We start from the raw sequence: 4,633 nt of genomic DNA, 5'->3' as shown, positions 1-4,633 counted from the left end.
ACCAACACATACACCCTGCCCTCCTCAGCCATGGTTAGTATTTTTGTCGTTTGGGAAGCCCAATTAGCAAGGAATCTGAAACTGATAAGATCAGTCATATTAATAATGATAAAAGTTGCCATGTAAACAATTACAAGCTTATCTTTATCTTCCTAAAAATTTGTACCAAAAATGGAAAATTCCCTTACTGTTGTTCTTGAATCAAAATCCATGCAAAAACAAACACATACAACATAAAACAGTTCAAATCTATGTTGTGTAAAGAAAGTGTCATGAACTTTTGCAATTACTCTAAGTGAAATTAACCTTTTTTGTCTTCAAATTTAGATGAAACAGTCAGGCAAAAGCTAAATTATATTAACAAATTATGTTTTATTATTTCACCAAAAAAAAAAAAATAATTACAGTTCTGACTATTGCTTTAATAAAGCAAAGGCAAAAGAAAAAAAAGAAGAAAAAAATACTTACAGTCTTCACTTATCAGTTTTTCTAAAATAAGTCCATAGAACCCCTTGCTTGAAGCTAAATACTGGCTGGGTTTGGTATTTTCTATTGGTTCAAAGATCCTAAAAATCAAGAAAGGAGACAAAAAAAACAATAAAAAAATTGTGTACGCTATTCATAACCAAAATTTGTTTCCTGTGCTCAGACAGCAGCAACAAAGGAGAGAATTTTAAAAATCAAAAAAAACACTATGATATTCACAGGCACTGGCATGGATAATTAAACTTCCTCTTCTAATAAAAATCATAAACAGCTCCCTTATGTAATCTTTGCTTTTAGATCAAATACAGGTTTATAAGAAAAAACCAAATTTGAATAAAAATTCAAGTATCATATCAGAAAAGAACTAAGATTGCATGTACACTTGTATATTGCTTTTCATAGCCTTAGAGCTATGAAAAACTATGTTTCTATATGCCGGGTTTAAAGGGGAAGACTTTTTTCTAGACTGTCATCTTTCTTCTTCTACAACCTACTTTTTTCCTTAACTGCTTTTTTTTACGACTACTAGAATGTGAGGTGAAGTATTACATTTGTTAAGATCTGTACAAGGTATGAATGAAAACAAATAATGCTACAGTGCAAGAGAATCAACAGAAGATTTCTATTAACCTGTTATATCATATGGAAAAAAAATATATTTATATAGTTAAAAAAAACATATAAACGGGATCCCCATTTTCATCTTTTCTTTTTTCATTACTGACATTTTATGGACATGTCATTAATTGTAATTCACTCTTTCACATAGGATTCCATATATGCTAAATTGCTATGGGAATGATATAATTACAACCTTGGATAATGTATTTTACAGGTCATGTATATGAGATGATTCTTCCACTTTTTTGGGTTTATATGTCAATATATCAATGGAATGTTTTCTAATTTACCTTGTGTTTGCAATTCCAATTTGTAATATAACAAAATATGAATTACTTTAAATGAAATTGCATAGTTTTTCAATTTCATTCAAACATTTGTTACAATGAACTCAGTTCTGTTGTGTATATAGCCTTAGATATGGAAAATATAGAAGTTATCAAAAAACATTATGGCAAGCAATAAACTATACTTATTTTATCATAGAGTCCAGCTGGTTCCTCTAACCTAGCTCACCAATCAAGTTTTCTTGATAAAGATAAAAATAAAAATGAGAAAACACACCAGCCAAGATGTGCCTTGCAGCGAGGACAGACGCAGACCTTCCAAGAATAGCCAGGAAACCAAGAATGTTCACTATACCACTGGAAAGAGAAGAGAAGTTAATGAGTTAATTCATTACAAAACTGAAGATGATGTATGGTCTATGAATTCTGCACATCACACACTACCACACACACACAAACGTATACAAAATCAAATTGCTATGTGGATAAATTACGGAGGAAAGAAGGATTAGGAGAGATTTGAGACTGGAAACATCAATGTTTGAGAAAGAGCAAGAGATAAATCTGTGAGTGCTTGAGTTGGGGTTTGTGCATTTAGTCTATGCAGTTAGGAACTCATCTGCAACTCTACTTGTTGGTAAGTAATGTCTTCTATATTTTACATGTGCTTGTGTGTCTGAGTATAGAGACCAATTATTCCCCCCCCTCCCCTTTTTTTTCCTTTCCCCAAAAATGCAGCACTCACCTCTCCAACGCCTGAACATCCAGTTCTTTTCACGTGACAAGGTCAAAAGCTATATCGGCTGGATTTCGCAGTGTCTGAACCATCAAATGAGAATGGCCAAGGACAGACAACCAGTGACTGGACTCCGAATGAGGGCTAGTGACATTGACAAAATTTTCCTTCGTATTTTCGGTTAATTCTGCCCCACAGTTACGACAAAGGATATGATCTGTTGAGGGAAAGAACTTGTGCTAGAGTTCTTTATGGTATCAACCAATAAGTAAAAACACATTCATCACAACTAAAGTAACATAATTAGTATTAAATAAAGCAGATTCACACAAAACAAAAACAATAAAACTTTTTCTTTGATTTTTACTATTCATAAAATTTTTAGATATGAAAAGTATAAAACAAAAGAATTGTCTAATACTATTGACAAACAATAAAGAACCACCGTCCACACTACTAAGGCATAATCTTATTACAGTTGCGGAATTATATTTCAGTACACTTTCTGGGTCCCACTTTTGTACCTCTGGCAACAAGTCGAAGTAAACATAGCGTAAATAGTATTTTTGTGAATGATGCTAAAACCCTAGGTAGTTTGTAACAAAGAGTGTGATTGGTCAAAAATAAGTAACCAATAAGTGTATTAACCCACTGGCTGCGGATGGCATCATATGATGCACTGTGCAATTGACAGCTGATCCCCTTCGAGCAGCAGGCGGCCGCGCAGCATGGGAGCTGACTAGGCCAGGGAATATCAGCCGCCAAGCCGGCATTCCCCTTGCGGCCTTACAGGGCCCAGACCCACCACCCCCGGGCCCCCGTGTGCGATGGGCTGTTTACCGCCAAATGAGTTGTTCGCCTATTGCGCGTGCTAAAACCACTCCCGCCACTCTTTCTGAGCGCATTTACATGTTTGCATATTTGCATGTATTTGCAAGGGTTTTTGCAAATTTTTGCAGATTTTTGCATACTCATTTTTTCTGAGATATAAGTAAACAAAATATTTGCGCGAAAGAGGGAAGGCAGCACCACTGCACACTCCAGTGCGGTCCCATACACCACCCGAGTTGAAAATAAATAAAATTAGGGGACTACGTGCCATACTGCATAATGCCGTGACCAATGGGTTAATATTTTTTAAAACTAAGTAAGCTATTTGATCTTTCGCTTTCTTCTAATAAGTGATAAAGAACAAAGCATGTAATATTAGTTATCGTTGACTTTGTAGTTGGATATTCTTCAAATGCGATATCCTGGAATTGTTTGCTTATCCAAATGGCAACATCTATGATAGGGAGGCGGCATTTCATACTCCTTACAGCATAAGAAGTATCATTTATAGATACATATTTCTTAAAACATGAAAAAGTTTCATGCTTTGAACATTTATGAAATCCCGCCTCCACACCATAAGTGTTGCCATTTCGACAAACAAACACTTAGAGGATATCGCATTTGAGGAATATCCAACAACAAAATCAACGATAACTAGTATTACATATTTTGTGATCACATATTTGAAGAAAACCTAAGATTAAATGGCTTACTTAGTTTCAAAAAATATTCATTAATATACTCATTGGTTATTTACATTCGATCAATCACACTCTTTGTTACAAACAACCTAGGGTTTTAGCCTCATTCACAAAAATACTATTTACGCTATATTTACTTTGATTGGTTGCCAGATGTACAAAAGTGGGTCCCAGAAAGTGTACTGAAATATAATTCTGCAACTGTACATTCAATTAATAATGCAAAACAAACATATGCTGACCCAATACTAAGCTCCAGTGAATTCATATCAATGGAAACATTTGTTTGTTCTCTCAAAGTTATCTTGTGAACTGTTGTGTATGTTAGAAAATGATATACAACTAATATATAGATACTCACTTCTTCATCCCATAAAAGAAAATAATCTAAGTACTCCTACTTCTCTATAATATTTTGCTGAGCGCATAATAATTTGCAAAATTCAGTTTGTTTTGTTGCCAAAAAAAGAACCGACAAATATTACTGTTTGTAAATGTGAAAATTTAAAAGCTAAGTAAAAGAAAGATCTCAAAGAGATCTAACAATTTTATTCAGGCTAGATGCACTAAGCTGTATACTGCTACTCGCTGGGAAACAGTGTGGAATATCGTTGATTGATAGTTAAAACCTGACACCATCTCAGTACAGCAAACCATTGTTCTAACAAATTTGTTAGACTTTTGTTGATTTATCTACCAACTCTATTTCATCTTTATTTGATCGATTTCTCATAAACCTCTGTATAGTAAAATCACTGTTGCAATTTGGATACTGCAAATTGAGAAATGTTTTACAACTCTAAAACTGCTACTTAAAGGAAAAAAGGGCATACTAACTACCTACTAGGATCTAAGTATTGTCGCACATGTTTTAGGTCAAACTTAATATAACTATAATGACATCTATTTCTTTTAATTTCTTCTTTTATGTCTGGAGATGTTATAAGACTAAAAACTAAAATCATAAT

General features: G+C 33.8%; 1 pseudogene; it reads right to left on the bottom strand.

The window, feature by feature from the left end:
• Window positions 1-20: 20 nt before the first annotated feature.
• Window positions 21-2,903, bottom strand: LOC138859154 (protein cereblon-like; annotated as a pseudogene).
• Window positions 2,904-4,633: the final 1,730 nt, after the last annotated feature.

This window comes from Penaeus vannamei, unplaced genomic scaffold, assembly GCF_042767895.1.
Source record: "Penaeus vannamei isolate JL-2024 unplaced genomic scaffold, ASM4276789v1 unanchor1555, whole genome shotgun sequence".
In the NCBI taxonomy this organism is placed as follows: Eukaryota; Metazoa; Arthropoda; class Malacostraca; order Decapoda; family Penaeidae; genus Penaeus; species Penaeus vannamei.
The sequence above is the reverse complement of the archived record's forward strand: the minus strand, read 5'-3'. Positions and strand labels throughout refer to the sequence as shown.